This window comes from Pleurodeles waltl, chromosome 12 (genome assembly GCF_031143425.1).
Source record: "Pleurodeles waltl isolate 20211129_DDA chromosome 12, aPleWal1.hap1.20221129, whole genome shotgun sequence".
In the NCBI taxonomy this organism is placed as follows: domain Eukaryota; kingdom Metazoa; phylum Chordata; class Amphibia; order Caudata; family Salamandridae; genus Pleurodeles; species Pleurodeles waltl.
Genome location: NC_090451.1, coordinates 7,189,923 through 7,212,439, shown reverse-complemented (window position 1 = coordinate 7,212,439; position 22,517 = coordinate 7,189,923).

The following is a 22,517-nucleotide window of genomic DNA, read 5'->3' as shown; positions in this document are numbered from 1 at the left end:
TCCTCAAAGAGATAAAATTGCAAAGCCTATAAAAGATTAGGAAGATTCTGAGTTGGAGAAAAGGGATTTTTCAACTGGTCTTACAATTGACAAAAGATCAGAACAGTCTAGACACCAAAGACTGTAACATCGACGAAGGTACAGAAAAGTCCCTAAAAACCTTTATCGCAAAGCAATGAGCTTTCAGAGTGGAAAGAGATTCAAGTGAAACCCATTCAGAAGAAAATGCAAAATAGCAGACAAACTATAGGTAGGTGCCAAAAGATCATGAGCAGAACATCACGTCTCAAAAGACTTCCAGTTCTTTGAGTAAGACTTCGAAGTAGAAGGCCTGCCGGAGTGCTGAATTAACTCCACTAAGGAAGAGGAAAGACCCTTTGCTAGCAGTCCAGACTTCTCAACCTCCAAAGCGATAGAGTGAGTTGGAGCAAGAAGGTCAGGGATGACGTTCTGAGAGAGACACACTTGAGCAGTACCCAATGAGGTAGAAGAGCCAGGGTTCAGAAGAGGAAACCATGACATCTCTGGCCAATAAGGGCCCACAAGAATAAAGTTCCCTCGCCCCTGCTGAGACTTGAAGAGAACCATCTGGATCAATAAAAAGTGGGGGAATGTATAAAGGAGACTTCTCAGCCACTTTATCACCAATACGTCCACTACCTAGGCTCCTTGTTCCGGAAGCCTGGATCAGAATCGACAAAGATGAGCATTGTCCTTGTTTCAAAAGAGATCCAGAAAGGGTTTCACAAACTCTCGCCATAGCTCTCAAAACAAAGACCTGGATAACGTCAACTCCAGCAAATTTGGAAACCTCCAGCTGTCTGCCATCACATTGTCGGTGCCCTTGATGTGTACTGCCCACGTGTGCAACAGGTTGATCTCTGCCCAACAACCCAATTGTTCTGCTATTGTATTGAGGGATTTTGAATGCATGCTTCACTGTTGGTTAATGTAAAAGACAGCTACCTTATTCTCTGTCTTTACTAGCACATTTTTTTGAGACAGATGATGATGGGAAAACTTCAAAGCCCTGAAGATTACCATCAACTCCATCTATTTCCATGACCTCCGACTCTCTAGGAAAGACCACTTGAATCGACAGGATCAGTCCAACACAGTAGCTCTCCAGCCAGGTTTGCTGGCATCTGTTGCGAGGAATTCAGGAGCATCCGGGTGTATTAGTGTCCACTTAGACCAGTGGTCTTCAAAATCTTTAATGCCGCATCCACCCAATGGGAAAAAAAAACATTGGTGCCTCCCCTCTGAATTGTCCACAATTCTTCTATTAAATTGACACTGTTTAAATATGTCTAGACCTATTTAAACATTGCAGTTAAGTTCTGTTACTGTTTTAAAAATGCAATCAAATACATGACCCCAAATATACTATTCTGGTCAGGCCTGCCCTACTAACCAATTGCAGCGTCATACTCTGCTGAGTAAACTGATCTCACGACAGTGAGGAATGCACAGGCCGGGTGGTGCCCGGCGCACGAAAGCGCGCCTTCTTGTGTTGTACGTCTCTTCGCGCAAATGCAAACTCAGATTTCCTGCACTGTGGTCGGCAGGAGAGACATGGGAAGGCGCAGTAGGGAAGGCTTGAGCAACGAACCGTTGGCTATGTTTTGTTGTTACTTTGTTGACATGAGCTCAAGTAATTTGAAGCAGAAGGAACGGCCAGACCTAAAAAAATCTCTCTTACCTCCAACGCCGAATAACCACTATAATTATAATATCTCAAAAGCAGCTGGCCTTGTAAACTTAATGAGCAAGCAAGCCGATGCATTTTGGGTTTTGTTGTAAAAGAATAAAAATACTATCCATCCTTTCCTTTTTTTCCGGCAACAAGCGATGTTACAAAGATATCACAGCACACAGTGAGATTGAGTGAAAGAAGAGGCATTGAGGCTGCCGTGCAGCACTCCACAGCTCTTGTTATTGTAATCCAGACAGGGGGCGGAAGGAGAAAAGTATGAAGGAATTGCGATAGTTAGACCAACTCTTCTATCTATCTGCATTTCAAGGAAAAAGGATATCTGTATGACTCATGGCCGGTTAGCTCCGTTGGTTAGAGCGTGGTGCTAATGGCGCCAAGGTCGCAAGTTCGATTCCCGTACGGGCTAGGTTGCATTTTTTCTCTCAACTAAACTCTTTTTTTCTCATTTAATCAAGCTCTTATAAATCCATACACTCTGTTGCTCCAGTATACGTTCACTTTCCATTAGTCCTTCTTTTGCCACTGCTGACCAAAGCTCAAGCCGGCAGCGCCAGTAGAACAACACAAGTGCAAGGGATTGTCTCTCCAAGATGGAGACACTGCCTCAGACTATGTCTCGTGAGAGGTGGAGGGAGACCAAGAGCTGTTTATTAGATACGTGGGGATAAGAGGAACATAACTCAGGTGAACAGATTCTGGATAGTGATGCTATAGCTAGGATCAGCAACGTTACAGGGAAAAGGATAGGAAAATAATTAGGTGACAGAAGTATAGAAGTGGCTACAAGGGGGTGTGTCTCTTAAGAGGGCCGAAAGATACACTGAAGGCGAAGGTGAAGTGAAAGAAGAAAGAAAGATCAAAGGAAGTCGACAGTGATTGAGAGAAAACTCACAAAGGCAAATTGAGCAAAAGACAAGGCCTGGGGAGTTAGACTACTTCAATGCAAATTTACGCCGCAGATGAGCATGACAACTGACCCTTGTACAGTGGTGCTGAAACAATTTTCAGTGTGGGGGTGCTGCCATCAAAGGGCTTCTGAAAATCCAGGAATTATACAAAGAACTAGTCCTGCGGAATGAGCCACGCACATTCAGAAAGAGTGGTGATGCGTTGGTTACTTATTGGTAATCTTCATTAGCCTTAGTCCATTGCGTCCTTGTGACAGTCATTACAAAGTAAGGTGATGTCACCTTCCAACAGGAAGAAAGAACAGGAGGATCCTTAAATGCTAGCCCCATGCACCCAACCTGGGTGCCAAGCCCTTGCCAAAGGACTGATGGGAAGGTGGGCAGGATGTAATGGTTGTGACAAAGACAAGATGGACTAAGGGTAATGCAGAGTTCAAAACATTGGTACTCAAATGCAAAACAGAAAAATTATTAAGCCATAATGCTTGACAAATGTATGCTCTGAGGACCAAGTAGCCACCCTAGGAATTTCCTAGATTGTTACTCACTGGAATTCAACCCAGGAGGTGGCCATTCCTCTCGTAGACCATCCCTGAACTGGAAGATATTCTTAAAAGCCTTGCAAAGCCAGAAAAATTGACAACTTAATCCACCTACTCAGAGTCATAAAAGTCACCTTCTTGTCTTTTCCAGGCTGTCCAAAAGTCACAAACAAGGAGTCGGTTTTCCTGAACTGCAAAGGCCTGGTGACATAAATGAAAAGAGCTCTTTAAACATCAAGTGTATTCAGAAAATGTTCCTCCGGAGAGGAAGGAGAGGGAATGAAAGAAGGAAGAATTATTTCCTAAGATCTATCAAAAATAGACTTAACCTTTGCAGCAAAGGTAAGGCTAGGCCTTAAAGTTACCCCATCTTCCAAAGTATCAAATGAAGAGAGGACAGCATTTTGAGGCTCCCAGCTCCCCAATTGTTCTCAGCAAGGTGATAGGAAATAGGAAAATAACTTTATAGGAATCAATCTTTATGTCTACAGTATCCAGATCCTCAAAGAGATAAAATTGCAAAGCCTATAAAAGAGTAGGAAGATTCTGAGTTGGAGAAAGGGATTTTTCAACTGGTCTTACAATTGACAAAAGATCAGAACAGTCTAGACACCAAAGACTGTAACATCGACGAAGGTACAGAAAAGTCCCTAAAAACCTTTATCGCAAAGCAATGAGCTTTCAGAGTGGAAAGAGATTCAAGTGAAACCCATTCAGAAGAAAATGCAAAATAGCAGACAAACTACAGGTAGGTGCCAAAAGATCATGAGCAGAACATCACGTCTCAAAAGACTTCCAGTTCTTTGAGTAAGACTTCGAAGTAGAAGGCCTGCTGGAGTGCTGAATTAATTCCACTAAGGAAGAGGAAAGACCCTTTGCTAGCAGTCCAGACTTCTCAACCTCCAAAGCGATAGAGTGAGTTGGAGCAAGAAGGTCAGGGACGACGTTCTGAGAGAGACACACTTGAGCAGTACCCAAGGAGGTAGAAGAGCCAGGGGTTCAGAAGAGGAAACCATGACATCTCTGGCCAATAAGGGCCCACAAGAATAAAGTTCCCTCCCCCCTGCTGAGACTTGAAGAGAACCATCTGGATCAATAAAAAGTGGGGGAATGTATAAAGGAGACTTCTCAGCCACTTTATCACCAATACGTCCACAACCTAGGCTCCTTGTTCCGGAAGCCTGGATCAGAATCGACAAAGATGAGCATTGTCCTTGTTTGAAAAGAGATCCAGAAAGGGTTTCACAAACTCTCGGCATATCTCTCAAAACAACGACCTGGATAACGTCAACTCCAGCAAATTTGGAAACCTCCAGCTGTCTGCCATCACATTGTCGATGCCCTTGATGTGTATTGCCGACGTGTGCAACAGGTTGATCTCTGCCCAATAACCCAATTGTTCTGCTATTGCATTGAGGGATTTTGAATGCATGCTTCACTGTTGGTTAATGTAAAAGACAGCTACCTTATTCTCTGTCTTTACTAGCACATTTTTTTGAGACAGATGATGATGGGAAAACTTCAAAGCCTTGAAGATTACCATCAACTCCATCTATTTCCATGACCTCCGACTCTCTAGGAAAGACCACTTGAATCGACAGGATCAGTCCAACACAGTAGCTCTCCAGCCAGGTTTGCTGGCATCTGTTGCGAGGAATTCAGGAGCATCCAGGTGTATTAGTGTCCACTTAGACCAGTGGTCTTCAAACTCTTTAATGCCGCATCCACCCAATGGGAAAAAAAAACATTGGTGCCTCCCCTCTGAATTGTCCACAATTCTTCTATTAAATTGACACTGTTTAAATATGTCTAGACGTATTTAAACATTGCAGTTAAGTTCTGTTACTGTTTTAAAAATGCAATCAAATACATGACCCCAAATATACTATTCTGGTCAGGCCTGCCCTACTAACCAATTGCAGCGTCATGCTCTGCTGAGTAAACTGATCTCACGACAGTGAGGAATGCACAGGCCGGGTGGTTGCCGGCGCACGAAAGCGCGCCTTCTTGTGTTGTACGTCTCTTCGCTCAAATGCAAACTCAGATTTCCTGCACTGTGGTCGGCAGGAGAGACATGGGAAGGCGCAGTAGGGAAGGCTTGAGCAACGAACCGTTGGCTATGTTTTGTTGTTACTTTGTTGACATGAGCTCAAGTAATTTGAAGCAGAAGGAACGGCCAGACCTAAAAAAAAAATTCTTACCTCCAACGCCGAATAACCACTATAATTATAATATCTCAAAAGCAGCTGGCCTTGTAAACTTAATGACCAAGCAAGCCGATGCATTTTGGGTTTTGTTGTAAAAGAATAAAAATACTATCCCTCCTTTCCTTTTTTTCCGGCAACAAGCGATGTTACAAAGATATCACAGCACACAGTGAGATTGAGTGAAAGAAGAGGCACTGAGGCTGGCGTGCAGCACTCCACAGCTCTTGTTATTGTAATCCAGACAGGGGGCGGAAGGAGAAAAGTATGAAGGAATTGCGATAGTAAGACCAACTCTTCTATCTATCTGCATTTCATGGAAAAAGGATATTGGCAGTACTCATGGTAGGTTAGCTCAGTTGGTTAGAGCGTGGTGCTAATAACGCCAAGGTTTGCGGGTTCGATCCCCTTACGGGGCAGGTTGCATTTTTTCTCTCAACTAAACTCTTTTTTTCTCATTTAATCAAGGTCTTATAAATCCATACACTCTGTTGCTCCAGTATACGTTCACTTTCCATTAGTCCTTCTTTTGCCACTGCTGACCAAAGCTCAAGCCGGCAGCGCCAGTAGAACAACACAAGTGCACGGGATTGTCTTTCCAAGATGGAGACACTGCCTCAGACTATGTCTCGTGAGAGGTGGAGGGAGACCAAGAGCTGATTATTAGATGCGTGGGGATAAGAGGAACATAACTCAGGTGAACAGATTCTAGATAGTGATGCTATAGCTAGGATCAGCAACGTTACAGGGGAAAGGATAGGAAAATAATTAGGTGACAGAAGTATAGAAGTGGCTACAAGGGGGTGTCTCTCTTAAGAGGGCCGAAAGATACACTGAAGGCGAAGGTGAAGTGAAAGAAGAAAGAAAGATCAAAGGAAGTCGACAGTGATTGAGAGAAAACTCACAAAGGCAAATTGAGCAAAAGACAAGGCCTGGGGAGTTAGACTACTTCAATGCAAATTTACGCCGCAGATGAGCATGACAACTGACCCTTGTACAGTGGTGCTGAAACAATTTTCAGTGTGGGGGTGCTGCCATCAAAGGGCTTCTGAATATCCAGGAATTATACAAAGAACTAGTCTTGTGGAATGAGCCACGCACATTCAGAAAGAGTGGTGATGCGTTGGTTACTTATTGGTAATCTTCATTAGCCTTAGTCCATTGCGTCCTTGTGACAGTCATTACAAAGTAAGGTGATGTCACCTTCCAACAGGAAGAAAGAACAGGAGGATCCTTAAATGCTAGCCCCATGCACCCAACCTGGGTGCCAAGCCCTTGCCAAAGGACTGATGGGAAGGTGGGCAGGATGTAATGTTTGTGACAAAGACAAGATGGACTAAGGGTAATGCAGAGTTCAAAACATTGGTACTCAAATGCAAAACAGAAAAATTATTAAGCCATAATGCTTGACAAATGTATGCTCTGAGGACCAAGTAGCCACCCTAGGAATTTCCTAGATTGTTACTCACTGGAATTCAACCCAGGAGGTGGCCATTCCTCTCGTAGACCATCCCTGAACTGGAAGATATTCTAAAAAGCCTTGCAAAGCCAGAAAAATTGACAACTTAATCCACCTACTCAGAGTCATAAAAGTCACCTTCTTGTCTTTTCCAGGCTGTCCAAAAGTCACAAACAAGGAGTCGGTTTTCCTGAACTGCAGAGGCCTGGTGACATGAATGAAAAGAGCTCTTTAAACATCAAGTGTATTCAGCAAATGTTCCTCCGGAGAGGAAGGAGAGGGAATGAAAGAAGGAAGAATTATTTCCTAAGATCTATCAAAAATAGACTTAACCTTTGCAGGAAAGGTAAGGCTAGGCCTTAAAGTTACCCCATCTTCCAAAGTATCAAATGAAGAGAGGACAGCATTTTAAGGCTCCCAGCTCCCCAATTGTTCTCAGCAAGGTGATAGGAAATAGGAAAATAACTTTATAGGAAACAATCTTTATGTCTACAGTATCCAGATCCTCAAAGAGATAAAATTGCAAAGCCTATAAAAGAGTAGGAAGATTCTGAGTTGGAGAAAAGGGATTTTTCAACTGGTCTTACAATTGACAAAAGATCAGAACAGTCTAGACACCAAAGACTGTAACATCTTCGAAGGTACAGAAAAGTCCCTAAAAACCTTTATCGCAAAGCAATGAGCTTTCAGAGTGGAAAGAGATTCAAGTGAAACCCATTCAGAAGAAAATGCAAAATAGCAGACAAACTACAGGTAGGTGCCAAAAGATCATGAGCAGAACATCACGTCTCAAAAGACTTCCAGTTCTTTGAGTAAGACTTCGAAGTAGAAGGCCTGCTGGAGTGCTGAATTAACTCCACTAAGGAAGAGGAAAGACCCTTTGCTAGCAGTCCAGACTTCTCAACCTCCAAAGCGATAGAGTGAGTTGGAGCAAGAAGGTCAGGGACGACGTTCTGAGAGAGACACACTTGAGCAGTACCCAATGAGGTAGAAGAGCCAGGGTTCAGAAGAGGAAACCATGACATCTCTGGCCAATAAGGGCCCACAAGAATAAAGTTCCCTCGCCCCTGCTGAGACTTGAAGAGAACCATCTGGATCAATAAAAAGTGGGGGAATGTATAAAGGAGACTTCTCAGCCACTTTATCACCAATACGTCCACTACCTAGCCTAGGCTCCTTGTTCCGGAAGCCTGGATCAGAATCGACAAAGATGAGCATTGTCCTTGTTTGAAAAGAGATCCAGAAAGGGTTTCACAAACTCTCGGCATATCTCTCAAAACAACGACCTGGATAACGTCAACTCCAGCAAATTTGGAAACCTCCAGCTGTCTGCCATCACATTGTCAGTGCCCTTGATGTGTACTGCCGACGTGTGCAACAGGTTGATCTCTGCCCAATAACCCAATTGTTCTGCTATTGCATTGAGGGATTTTGAATGCATGCTTCACTGTTGGTTAATCTAAAAGACAGCTACCTTATTCTCTGTCTTTACTAGCACATTTTTTTGAGACAGATGATGATGGGAAAACTTCAAAGCCCTGAAGATTACCATCAACTCCATCTATTTCCATGACCTCCGACTCTCTAGTAAAGACCACTTGAATCGACAGGATCAGTCCAACACAGTAGCTCTCCAGCCAGGTTTGCTGGCATCTGTTGCGAGGAATTCAGGAGCATCCAGGTGTATTAGTGTCCACTTAGACCAGTGGTCTTCAAACTCTTTAATGCCGCATCCACCCAATGGGAAAAAAAAACATTGGTGCCTCCCCTCTGAATTGTCCACAATTCTTCTATTAAATTGACACTGTTTAAATATGTCTAGACCTATTTAAACATTGCAGTTAAGTTCTGTTACTGTTTTAAAAATGCAATCAAATACATGACCCCAAATATACTATTCTGGTCAGGCCTGCCCTACTAACCAATTGCAGCGTCATGCTCTGCTGAGTAAACTGATCTCACGACAGTGAGGAATGCACAGGCCGGGTGGTGCCCGGCGCACGAAAGCGCGCCTTCTTGTGTTGTACGTCTCTTCGCGCAAATGCAAACTCAGATTTCCTGCACTGTGGTCGGCAGGAGAGACATGGGAAGGCGCAGTAGGGAAGGCTTGAGCAACGAACCGTTGGCTATGTTTTGTTGTTACTTTGTTGACATGAGCTCAAGTAATTTGAAGCAGAAGGAACGGCCAGACCTAAAAAAAACTCTCTTACCTCCAACGCCGAATAACCACTATAATTATAATATCTCAAAAGCAGCTGGCCTTGTAAACTTAATGACCAAGCAAGCTGATGCATTTTGGGTTTTGTTGTAAAAGAATAAAAATACAATCCATCCTTTCCTTTTTTTCCGGCAACAAGCGATGTTACAAAGATATCACAGCACACAGTGAGATTGAGTGAAAGAAGAGGCACTGAGGCTGGCGTGCAGCACTCCACAGCTCTTGTTATTGTAATCCAGACAGGGGGCGGAAGGAGAAAAGTATGAAGGAATTGCGATAGTGAGACCAACTCTTCTATCTATCTGCATTACATGGAAAAAGGAGATATTTAGTACTCCTGGCCAGTTAGCTCAGTTGCTTAGAGCGTGGTGCTAATAACGGCAAGGTCGAGGGTTCAATCCCCGTACGGGCCAGGTTGCATTTTTTCTCTCAACTAAACTCTTTTTTTCTCATTTAATCAAGCTCTTATAAATCCATACACTCTGTTGCTCCAGTATACGCTCACTTTCCATTAGTCCTTCTTTTGCCACTGCTGACCAAAGCTCAAGCCGGCAGCGCCAGTAGAACAACACAAGTGCAAGGGATTGTCTCTCCAAGATGGAGACACTGCCTCAGACTATGTCTCGTGAGAGGTGGAGGGAGACCAAGAGCTGATTATTAGATGCGTGGGGATAAGAGGAACATAACTCAGGTGAACAGATTCTGGATAGTGATGCTATTGCTAGGATCAGCAATGTTACAGGGCAAAGGATAGGAAAATAATTAGGTGACAGAAGTATAGAAGTGGCTACAAGGGGGTGTGTCTCTTAAGAGGGCCGAAAGATACACTGAAGGCGAAGGTGAAGTGAAAGAAGAAAGAAAGATCAAAGGAAGTCGACAGTGATTGAGAGAAAACTCACAAAGGCAAATTGAGCAAAAGACAAGGCCTGGGGAGTTAGACTACTTCAATGCAAATTTACGCCGCAGATGAGCATGACAACTGACCCTTGTACAGTGGTGCTGAAACAATTTTCAGTGTGGGGGTGCTGCCATCAAAGGGCTTCTGAAAATCCAGGAATTATACAAAGAACTAGTCCTGCGGAATGAGCCACGCACATTCAGAAAGAGTGGTGATGCGTTGGTTACTTATTGGTAATCTTCATTAGCCTTAGTCCATTGCGTCCTTGTGACAGTCATTACAAAGTAAGGTGATGTCACCTTCCAACAGGAAGAAAGAACAGGAGGATCCTTAAATGCTAGCCCCATGCACCCAACCTGGGTGCCAAGCCCTTGCCAAAGGACTGATGGGAAGGTGGGCAGGATGTAATGTTTGTGACAAAGATAAGATGGACTAAGGGTAATGCAGAGTTCAAAACATTGGTACTCAAATGCAAAACAGAAAAATTATTAAGCCATAATGCTTGACAAATGTATGCTCTGAGGACCAAGTAGCCACCCTAGGAATTTCCTAGATTGTTACTCACTGGAATTCAACCCAGGAGGTGGCCATTCCTCTCGTAGACCATCCCTGAACTGGAAGATATTCTAAAAAGCCTTGCAAAGCCAGAAAAATTGACAACTTAATCCACCTACTCAGAGTCATAAAAGTCACCTTCTTGTCTTTTCCAGGCTGTCCAAAAGTCACAAACAAGGAGTCGGTTTTCCTGAACTGCAGAGGCCTGGTGACATAAATGAAAAGAGCTCTTTAAACATCAAGTGTATTCAGAAAATGTTCCTCCGGAGAGGAAGGAGAGGGAATGAAAGAAGGAAGAATTATTTCCTAAGATCTATCAAAAATAGACTTAACCTTTGCAGCAAAGGTAAGGCTAGGCCTTAAAGTTACCCCATCTTCCAAAGTATCAAATGAAGAGAGGACAGCATTTTGAGGCTCCCAGCTCCCCAATTGTTCTCAGCAAGGTGATAGGAAATAGGAAAATAACTTTATAGGAAACAATCTTTATGTCTACAGTATCCAGATCCTCAAAGAGATAAAATTGCAAAGCCTATAAAAGAGTAGGAAGATTCTGAGTTGGAGAAAGGGATTTTTCAACTGGTCTTACAATTGACAAAAGATCAGAACAGTCTAGACACCAAAGACTGTAACATCGACGAAGGTACAGAAAAGTCCCTAAAAACCTTTATCGCAAAGCAATGAGCTTTCAGAGTGGACAGAGATTCAAGTGAAACCCATTCAGAAGAAAATGCAAAATAGCAGACAAACTACAGGTAGGTGCCAAAAGATCATGAGCAGAACATCAGGTCTCAAAAGACTTCCAGTTCTTTGAGTAAGACTTCGAAGTAGAAGGCCTGCTGGAGTGCTGAATTAACTCCACTAAGGAAGAGGAAAGACCCTTTGCTAGAAGTCCAGACTTCTCAACCTCCAAAGCGATAGAGTGAGTTGGAGCAAGAAGGTCAGGGACGACGTTCTGAGAGAGACACACTTGAGCAGTACCCAATGAGGTAGAAGAGCCAGGGTTCAGAAGAGGAAACCATTACATCTCTGGCCAATAAGGGCCCACAAGAATAAAGTTCCCTCGCCCCTGCTGAGACTTCAAGAGAACCATCTGGATCAATAAAAAGTGGGGGAATGTATAAAGGAGACTTCTCAGCCACTTTATCACCAATACGTCCACTACCTAGGCTCCTTGTTCCGGAAGCCTGGATCAGAATCGACAAAGATGAGCATTGTCCTTGTTTGAAAAGAGATCCAGAAAGGGTTTCACAAACTCTCGGCATATCTCTCAAAACAACGACCTGGATAACGTCAACTCCAGCAAATTTGGAAACCTCCAGCTGTCTGCCATCACATTGTCGGTGCCCTTGATGTGTACTGCCGACGTGTGCAACAGGTTGATCTCTGCCCAATAACCCAATTGTTCTGCTATTGCATTGAGGGATTTTGAATGCATGCTTCACTGTTGGTTAATGTAAAAGACAGCTACTTTATTCTCTGTCTTTACTAGCACATTTTTTTGAGACAGATGATGATGGGAAAACTTCAAAGCCCTTTAGATTACCATCAACTACATCTATTTCCATGACCTCCGACTCTCTAGGAAAGACCACTTGAATCGACAGGATCAGTCCAACACAGTAGCTCTCCAGCCAGGTTTGCTGGCATCTGTTGCGAGGATTCAGGAGCATCCAGGTATATTAGTGTCCACTTAGACCAGTGGTCTTCAAACTCTTTAATGCCGCATCCACCCAATGGGAAAAAAAAACATTGGTGCCTCCCCTCTGAATTGTCCACAATTCTTCTATTAAATTGACACTGTTTAAATATGTCTAGACCTATTTAAACATTGCAGTTAAGTTCTGTTACTGTTTTAAAAATGCAATCAAATACATGAACCCAAATATACTATTCTGGTCAGGCCTGCCCTACTAACCAATTGCAGCGTCATGTTCTGCTGAGTAAACTGATCTCACGACAGTGAGGAATGCACAGGCCGGGTGGTGCCCGGCGCACAAAAGCGCGCCTTCTTGTGTTGTACGTCTCTTCGCGCAAATGCAAACACAGATTTCCTGCACTGTGGTCGGCAGGAGAGACATGGGAAGGCGCAGTAGGGAAGGCTTGAGCAACGAACCATTGGCTATGTTTTGTTGTTACTTTGTTGACATGAGCTCAAGTAATTTGAAGCAGAAGGAACGGCCAGACCTAAAAAAAACTCTCTTACCTCCAACGCCGAATAACCACTATAATTATAATATCTCAAAAGCAGCTGGCCTTGTAAACTTAATGAGCAAGCAAGCCGATGCATTTTGGGTTTTGTTGTAAAAGAATAAAAATACAATCCATCCTTTCCTTTTTTTCCGGCAACAAGCGATGTTACAAAGATATCACAGCACACAGTGAGATTGAGTGAAAGAAGAGGCACTGAGGCTGGCGTGCAGCACTCCACAGCTCTTGTTATTGTAATCCAGACAGGGGGCGGAAGGAGAAAAGTATGAAGGAATTGCGATAGTAAGACCAACTCTTCTATCTATCTGCATTTCATGGAAAAAGGATATTGGCAGTACTCATGGTAGGTTAGCTCAGTTGGTTAGAGCGTGGTGCTAATAACGCCAAGGTTTGCGGGTTCGATCCCCGTACGGGGCAGGTTGCATTTTTTCTCTCAACTAAACTCTTTTTTTCTCATTTAATCAAGGTCTTATAAATCCATACACTCTGTTGCTCCAGTATACGTTCACTTTCCATTAGTCCTTCTTTTGCCACTGCTGACCAAAGCTCAAGCCGGCAGCGCCAGTAGAACAACACAAGTGCACGGGATTGTCTTTCCAAGATGGAGACACTGCCTCAGACTATGTCTCGTGAGAGGTGGAGGGAGACCAAGAGCTGATTATTAGATGCGTGGGGATAAGAGGAACATAACTCAGGTGAACAGATTCTGGATAGTGATGCTATAGCTAGGATCAGCAACGTTACAGGGGAAAGGATAGGAAAATAATTAGGTGACAGAAGTATAGAAGTGGCTACAAGGGGGTGTGTCTCTTAAGAGGGCCGAAAGATACACTGAAGGCGAAGGTGAAGTGAAAGAAGAAAGAAAGATCAAAGGAAGTCGACAGTGATTGAGAGAAAACTCACAAAGGCAAATTGAGCAAAACACAAGGCCTGGGGAGTTAGACTAATTCAATGCAAATTTACGCCGCAGATGAGCATGACAACTGACCCTTGTACAGTGGTGCTGAAACAATTTTCAGTGTGGGGGTGCTGCCATCAAAGGGCTTCTGAAAATCAAGGAATCATACAAAGAACTAGTCCTGCGGAATGAGCCACGCACATTCAGAAAGAGTGGTGATGCGTTGGTTACTTATTGGTAATCTTCATTAGCCTTAGTCCATTGCGTCCTTGTGACAGTCATTACAAAGTAAGGTGATGTCACCTTCCAACAGGAAGAAAGAACAGGAGGATCCTTAAATGCTAGCCCCATGCACCCAACCTGGGTGCCAAGCCCTTGCCAAAGGACTGATGGGAAGGTGGGCAGGATGTAATGTTTGTGACAAAGACAAGATGGACTAAGGGTAATGCAGAGTTCAAAACATTGGTACTCAAATGCAAAACAGAAAAATTATTAAGCCATAATGCTTGACAAATGTAAGCTCTGAGGACCAATTAGCCAACCTAGGAATTTCCTAGATTGTTACTCACTGGAATTCAACCCAGGAGGTGGCCATTCCTCTCGTAGACCATCCCTGAACTGGATGATATTCTAAAAAGCCTTGCAAAGCCAGAACAATTGACAACTTAATCCACCTACTCAGAGTCATAAAAGTCACCTTCTTGTCTTTTCCAGGCTGTCCAAAAGTCACAAACAAGGAGTCGGTTTTCCTGAACTGCAGAGGCCTGGTGACATGAATGAAAAGAGCTCTTTAAACATCAAGTGTATTCAGAAAATATTCCTCCGGAGAGGAAGGAGAGGGAATGAAAGAAGGAAGAATTATTTCCTAAGATCTATCAAAAATAGACTTAACCTTTGCAGCAAAGGTAAGGCTAGGCCTTAAAGTTACCCCATCTTCCAAAGTATCAAATGAAGAGAGGACAGCATTTTAAGGCTCCCAGCTCGCAAATTGTTCTCAGCAAGGTGATAGGAAATAGGAAAATAAATTTATAGGAAACAATCTTTATGTCTACAGTATCCAGATCCTCAAAGAGATAAAATTGCAAAGCCTATAAAAGAGTAGGAAGATTCTGAGTTGGAGAAAAGGGATTTTTCAACTGGTCTTACAATTGACAAAAGATCAGAACAGTCTAGACACCAAAGATTGTAACATGTTCGAAGGTACAGAAAAGTCCCTAAAAACCTTTATCGCAAAGCAATGAGCTTTCAGTGTGGAAAGAGATTCAAGTGAAATCCATTCAGAAGAAAATGCAAAATAGCAGACAAACTACAGGTAGGTGCCAAAAGATCATGAGCAGAACATCACGTCTCAAAAGACTTCCAGTTCTTTGAGTAAGACTTCGAAGTAGAAGGCCTGCTGGAGTGCTGAATTAACTCCACTAAGGAAGAGGAAAGACCCTTTGCTAGCAGTCCAGACTTCTCAACCTCCAAAGCGATAGAGTGAGTTGGAGCAAGAAGGTCAGGGATGACGTTCTGAGAGAGACACACTTGAGCAGTACCCAAGGAGGTAGAAGAGCCAGGGGTTCAGAAGAGGAAACCATGACATCTCTGGCCAATAAGGGCCCACAAGAATAAAGTTCCCTCGCCCCTGCTGAGACTTGAAGAGAACCATCTGGATCAATAAAAAGTGGGGGAACGTATAAAGGAGACTTCTCAGCCACTTTATCACCAATACGTTCACTACCTAGGCTCCTTGTTCCGGAAGCCTGGATCAGAATCGACAAAGATGAGCATTGTCCTTGTTTGAAAAGAGATCCAGAAAGGGTTTCACAAACTCTCGGCATATCTCTCAAAACAACGACCTGGATAACGTCAACTCCAGCAAATTTGGAAACCTCCAGCTGTCTGCCATCACATTGTCGGTGCCCTTGATGTGTACTGCCGACGTGCGCAACAGGTTGATCTCTGCCCAATAACCCAATTGTTCTGCTATTGCATTGAGGGATTTTGAATGCATGCTTCACTGTTGGTTAATGTAAAAGACCGCTACCTTATTCTCTGTCTTTACTAGCACATTTTTTTGAGACAGATGATGATGGGAAAACTTCAAAGCCCTGAAGATTACCATCAACTCCATCTATTTCCATGACCTCTGACTCTCTAGGAAAGACCACTTGAATCGACAGGATCAGTCCAACACAGTAGCTTTCCAGCCAGCTTTGCTGGCATCTGTTGCGAGGAATTCAGGAGCATCCAGGAGTATTAGTGTCCACTTAGACCAGTGGTCTTCAAACTCTTTAATGCCGCATCCACCCAATGGGAAAAAAAAAATTGGTGCCTCCCCTCTGAATTGTCCACAATTCTTCTATTAAATTGACACTGTTTAAATATGTCTAGACCTATTTAAACATTGCAGTTAAGTTCTGTTACTGTTTTAAAAATGCAATCAAATACATGACCCCAAATATACTATTCTGGTCAGGCCTGCCCTACTAACCAATTGCAGCGTCATGCTCTGCTGAGTAAACTGATCTCACGACAGTGAGGAATGCACAGGCCGGGTGGTGCCCGGCGCACGAAAGCGCGCCTTCTTGTGTTGTACGTCTCTTCGCGCAAATGCAAACTCAGATTTCCTGCACTGTGGTCGGCAGGAGAGACATGGGAAGGCGCAGTAGGGAAGGCTTGAGCAACGAACCATTGGCTATGTTTTGTTGTTACTTTGTTGACATGAGCTCAAGTAATTTGAAGCAGAAGGAACGGCCAGACCTAAAAAAAAAATTCTTACCTCCAACGCCGAATAACCACTATAATTATAATATCTCAAAAGCAGCTGGCCTTGTAAACTTAATGACCAAGCAAGCCGATGCATTTTGGGTTTTGTTGTAAAAGAATAAAAATACTATCCCTCCTTTCCTTTTTTTCCGGCAACAAGCGATGTTACAAAGATATCACAGCACACAGTGAGATTGAGTGAAAGAAGAGGCACTGAGGCTGGCGTGCAGCACTCCACAGCTCTTGTTATTGTAATCCAGACAGGGGGCGGAAGGAGAAAAGTATGAAGGAATTGCGATAGTGAGACCAACTCTTCTATCTATCTGCATTACATGGAAAAAGGATATCTTTAGTACTCATGGCTGGTTAGCTCAGTTGGTTAGAGCGTGGTGCTAATAACGCCAAGGTTGTGGGTTCTATCCCTGTAAGGGCCAGGTTGCATTTTTTCTCTTAACTAAACTCTTTTTTCTCATTTAATCAAGCTCTTATAAATCCATACACTCTGTTGCTCCAGTATACGTTCAATTTCCATTAGTCCTTCTTTTGAAACTGCTGACCAAAGCTCAAGCCGGCAGCGCCAGTAGAACAACACAAGTGCAAGGGATTGTCTCTCCAAGATGGAGACACTGCCTCAGACTATGTCTCGTGAGAGGTGGAGGGAGACCAAGAGCTGATTATTAGATGCGTGGGGATAAGAGGAACATAACTCAGGTGAACAGATTCTGGATAGTGATGCTATAGCTAGGATCAGCAACGTTACAGGGGAAAGGATAGGAAAATAATTAGGTGACAGAAGTATAGGAGAGGCTACAAGGGGGTGTGTCTCTTAAGAGGGCCGAAAGATACACTGAAGGCGAAGGTGAAGTGAAAGAAGAAAGAAAGATCAAAGGAAGTCGACAGTGATTGAGAGAAAACTCACAAGGGAAATGGAGCAAAAGACAAGGCCTGGGGAGTTAGACTACTTCAATGCAAATTTACGCCGCAGATGAGCATGACAACTGACCCTTGTACAGTGGTGCTGAAACAATTTTCAGTGTGGGGGTGCTGCCATCAAAGGGCTTCTGAAAATCCAGGAATCATACAAAGAACTAGTCCTGCGGAATGAGCCACGCACATTCAGAAAGAGTGGTGATGCGTTGGTTACTTATTGGTAATCTTCATTAGCCTTAGTCCATTGCGTCCTTGTGACAGTCATTACAAAGTAAGGTGATGTCACCTTCCAACAGGAAGAAAGAACAGGAGGATCCTTAAATGCTAGCCCCATGCACCCAACCTGGGTGCCAAGCCCTTGCCAAAGGACTGATGGGAAGGTGGGCAGGATGTAATGTTTGTGACAAAGACAAGATGGACTAAGGGTAATGCAGAGTTCAAAACATTGGTACTCAAATGCAAAACAGAAAAATTATTAAGCCATAATGCTTGACAAATGTATGCTCTGAGGACCAAGTAGCCACCCTAGGAATTTCCTAGATTGTTACTCACTGGAATTCAACCCAGGAGGTGGCCATTCCTCTCGTAGACCATCCCTGAACTGGAAGATATTCTAAAAAGCCTTGCAAAGCCAGAAAAATTGACAACTTAATCCACCTACTCAGAGTCATAAAAGTCACCTTCTTGTCTTTTCCAGGCTGTCCAAAAGTCACAAACAAGGAGTCGGTTTTCCTGAACTGCAGAGGCCTGGTGACATAAATGAAAAGAGCTCTTTAAACATCAAGTGTATTCAGAAAATATTCCTCCGGAGAGGAAGGAGAGGGGATGAAAGAAGGAAGAATTATTTCCTAAGATCTATCAAAAATAGACTTAACCTTTGCAGCAAAGGTAAGGCTAGGCCTTAAAGTTACCCCATCTTCCAAAGTATCAAATGAAGAGAGGACAGCATTTTAAGGCTCCCAGCTCGCAAATTGTTCTCAGCAAGGTGATAGGAAATAGGAAAATAAATTTATAGGAAACAATCTTTATGTCTACAGTATCCAGATCCTCAAAGAGATAAAATTGCAAAGCCTATAAAAGAGTAGGAAGATTCTGAGTTGGAGAAAAGGAATTTTTCAACTGGTCTTACAATTGACAAAAGATCAGAACAGTCTAGACACCAAAGATTGTAACATCTTCGAAGGTACAGAAAAGTCCCTAAAAACCTTTATCGCAAAGCAATGAGCTTTCAGTGTGGAAAGAGATTCAAGTGAAATCCATTCAGAAGAAAATGCAAAATAGCAGACAAACTACAGGTAGGTGCCAAAAGATCATGAGCAGAACATCACGTCTCAAAAGACTTCCAGTTCTTTGAGTAAGACTTCGAAGTAGAAGGCCTGCTGGAGTGCTGAATTAACTCCACTAAGGAAGAGGAAAGACCCTTTGCTAGCAGTCCAGACTTCTCAACCTCCAAAGCGATAGAGTGAGTTGGAGCAAGAAGGTCAGGGATGACGTTCTGAGAGAGACACACTTGAGCAGTACCCAAGGAGGTAGAAGAGCCAGGGGTTCAGAAGAGGAAACCATGACATCTCTGGCCAATAAGGGCCCACAAGAATAAAGTTCCCTCGCCCCTGCTGAGACTTGAAGAGAACCATCTGGATCAATAAAAAGTGGGGGAACGTATAAAGGAGACTTCTCAGCCACTTTATCACCAATACGTTCACTACCTAGGCTCCTTGTTCCGGAAGCCTGGATCAGAATCGACAAAGATGAGCATTGTCCTTGTTTGAAAAGAGATCCAGAAAGGGTTTCACAAACTCTCGGCATATCTCTCAAAACAACGACCTGGATAACGTCAACTCCAGCAAATTTGGAAACCTCCAGCTGTCTGCCATCACATTGTCGGTGCCCTTGATGTGTACTGCCGACGTGTGCAACAGGTTGATCTCTGCCCAATAACCCAATTGTTCTGCTATTGCATTGAGGGATTTTGAATGCATGCTTCACTGTTGGTTAATGTAAAAGACCGCTACCTTATTCTCTGTCTTTACTAGCACATTTTTTTGAGACAGATGATGATGGGAAAACTTCAAAGCCCTGAAGATTACCATCAACTCCATCTATTTCAATGACCTCTGACTCTCTAGGAAAGACCACTTGAATCGACAGGATCAGTCCAACACAGTAGCTTTCCAGCCAGCTTTGCTGGCATCTGTTGCGAGGAATTCAGGAGCATCCAGGTGTATTAGTGTCCACTTAGACCAGTGGTCTTCAAACTCTTTAATGCCGCATCCACCCAATGGGAAAAAAAAACATTGGTGCCTCCCCTCTGAATTGTCCACAATTCTTCTATTAAATTGACACTGTTTAAATATGTCTAGACCTATTTAAACATTGCAGTTAAGTGCTGTTACTGTTTTAAAAATGCAATCAAATACATGACCCCAAATATACTATTCTGGTCAGGCCTGCCCTACTAACCAATTGCAGCGTCATGCTCTGCTGAGTAAACTGATCTCACGACAGTGAGGAATGCACAGGCCGGGTGGTGCCCGGCGCACGAAAGCGCGCCTTCTTGTGTTGTACGTCTCTTCGCGCAAATGCAAACTCAGATTTCCTGCACTGTGGTCGGCAGGAGAGACATGGGAAGGCGCAGTAGGGAAGGCTTGAGCAACGAACCATTGGCTGTTTTGTTGTTACTTTGTTGACAAGAGCTCAAGTAATTTGAAGCAAAAGGAACGGCCAGACCTAAAAAAAACTCTCTTACCTCCAACGCCGAATAACCACTATAATTATAATATCTCAAAAGCAGCTGGCCTTGTAAACTTAATGACCAAGCAAGCCGATGCATTTTGGGTTTTGTTGTAAAAGAATAAAAATACTATCCCTCCTTTCCTTTTTTTCCGGCAACAAGCGATGTTACAAAGATATCACAGCACACAGTGAGATTGAGTGAAAGAAGAGGCACTGAGGCTGGCGTGCAGCACTCCACAGCTCTTGTTATTGTAATCCAGACAGGGGGCGGAAGGAGAAAAGTATGAAGGAATTGCGATAGTGAGACCAACTCTTCTATCTATCTGCATTACATGGAAAAAGGATATTGTTAGTACTCATGGCTGGTTAGCTCAGTTGGTTAGAGCGTGGTGCTAATAACGCCAAGGTCGTGGGTTCTATCCCCGTACGGGCCAGGTTGCATTTTTTCACTCAACTAAACTCTTTTTTCTCATTTAATCAAGCTCTTATAAATCCATACACTCTGTTGCTCCAGTATACGTTCAATTTCCATTAGTCCTTCTTTTGCCACTGCTGACCAAAGCTCAAGCCGGCAGCGCCAGTAGAACAACACAAGTGCAAGGGATTGTCTCTCCAAGATGGAGACACTGCCTCAGACTATGTCTCGTGAGAGGTGGAGGGAGACCAAGAGCTGATTATTAAATGCGTGGGGATAAGAGGAACATAACTCAGGTGAACAGATTCTGGATAGTGATGCTATAGCTAGGATCAGCAACGTTACAGGGGAAAGGATAGGAAAATAATTAGGTGACAGAAGTATAGGAGTGGCTACAAGGGGGTGTGTCTCTTAAGAGGGCCGAAAGATACACTGAAGGCGAAGGTGAAGTGAAAGAAGAAAGAAAGATCAAAGGAAGTCGACAGTGATTGAGAGAAAACTCACAAGGGCAAATTGAGCAAAAGACAAGGCCTGGGGAGTTAGACTACTTCAATGCAAATTTACGCTGCAGATGAGCATGACAACTGACCCTTGTACAGTGGTGCTGAAACAATTTTCAGTGTGGGGGTGCTGCCATCAAAGGGCTTCTGAAAATCCAGGAATCATACAAAGAACTAGTCCTGCGGAATGAGCCACGCACATTCAGAAAGAGTGGTGATGCGTTGGTTACTTATTGGTAATCTTCATTAGCCTTAGTCCATTGCGACCTTGTGACAGTCATTACAAAGTAAGGTGATGTCACCTTCCAACAGGAAGAAAGAACAGGAGGATCCTTAAATGCTAGCCCCATGCACCCAACCTGGGTGCCAAGCCCTTGCCAAAGGACTGATGGGAAGGTGGGCAGGATGTAATGTTTGTGACAAAGACAAGATGGACTAAGGGTAATTCAGAGTTCAAAACATTGGTACTCAAATGCAAAACAGAAAAATTATTAAGCCATAATGCTTGACAAATGTATGCTCTGAGGACCAAGTAGCCACCCTAGGAATTTCCTAGATTGTTACTCACTGGAATTCAACCCAGGAGGTGGCCAATCCTCTCGTAGACCATCCCTGAACTGGAAGATATTCTAAAAAGCCTTGCAAAGCCAGAAAAATTGACAACTTAATCCACCTACTCAGAGTCATAAAAGTCACCTTCTTGTCTTTTCCAGGCTGTCCAAAAGTCACAAACAAGGAGTCGGTTTTCCTGAACTGCAGAGGCCTGGTGACATAAATGAAAAGAGCTCTTTAAACATCAAGTGTATTCAGAAAATATTCCTCCGGAGAGGAAGGAGAGGGGATGAAAGAAGGAAGAATTATTTCCTAAGATCTATCAAAAATAGACTTAACCTTTGCAGCAAAGGTAAGGCTAGGCCTTAAAGTTACCCCATCTTCCAAAGTATCAAATGAAGAGAGGACAGCATTTTAAGGTTCCCAGCTCCCCAATTGTTCTCAGCAAGGTGATAGGAAATAGGAAAATAAATTTATAGGAAACAATCTTTATGTCTACAGTATCCAGATCCTCAAAGAGATAAAATTGCAAAGCCTATAAAAGAGTAGGAAGATTCTGAGTTGGAGAAAAGGGATTTTTCAACTGGTCTTACAATTGACAAAAGATCAGAACAGTCTAGACACCAAAGATTGTAACATCTTCGAAGGTACAGAAAAGTCCCTAAAAACCTTTATCGCAAAGCAATGAGCTTTCAGTGTGGAAAGAGATTCAAGTGAAACCCATTCAGAAGAAAATGCAAAATAGCAGACAAACTACAGGTAGGTGCCAAAAGATCATGAGCAGAACATCACGTCTCAAAAGACTTCCAGTTCTTTGAGTAAGACTTCGAATAGAAGGCCTGCTGGAGTTCTGAATTAACTCCACTAAGGAAGAGGAAAGACCCTTTGCTAGCAGTCCAGACTTCTCAACCTCCAAAGCGATAGAGTGAGTTGGAGCAAGAAGGTCAGGGACGACGTTCTGAGAGAGACACACTTGAGCAGTACCCAAGGAGGTAGAAGAGCCAGGGGTTCAGAAGAGGAAACCATGAC